Genomic DNA, 365 nt, shown 5'->3' on the forward strand with positions numbered 1-365 from the left:
GAATGTTTTAACATCTGGTAATTTTGATTTCTTAAGTACACATTTTAGATGAATGTTTTTATTTTTTCCGCGCCTTGTTTTTTATTTGTGTATTATTTAACAAATCATTTGAGTGTAATGGTATAGATAGTTTTTCAGTCTACCTTGATAAATTCTTATGTAGTATATTGGTGTTTACTATGAATTCTAGCCATGGCTTGTGGGGGGGAGGGAATTGTTATATTACTTGAATGCTTTTTAAACAAAAATCTGTTTAAACCCAGTATTTTAGTTCATTTATTGTGTTCTTTAATGTGTCTTGCCTACATTGTATCTAGTTTATTACTTGTGCTTAATTATTTTCAGAACTTAAACAAATATGTTGC

At 28.2% G+C, this 365-nt stretch overlaps 1 protein-coding gene across 1 annotated transcript in view; it reads left to right on the forward strand.

Annotated features, from left to right (window-relative positions):
• The window catches only part of LOC119589154 (phosphatidylinositol 4-phosphate 5-kinase type-1 beta-like), a gene marked incomplete in the record, with an annotated part of 149,444 nt that overhangs the window by 117,963 nt on the left and 31,116 nt on the right, over positions 1–365 (forward strand).

The sequence above is a fragment of the Penaeus monodon genome, chromosome 25, assembly GCF_015228065.2.
Source record: "Penaeus monodon isolate SGIC_2016 chromosome 25, NSTDA_Pmon_1, whole genome shotgun sequence".
Classification (NCBI taxonomy): domain Eukaryota; kingdom Metazoa; phylum Arthropoda; class Malacostraca; order Decapoda; family Penaeidae; genus Penaeus; species Penaeus monodon.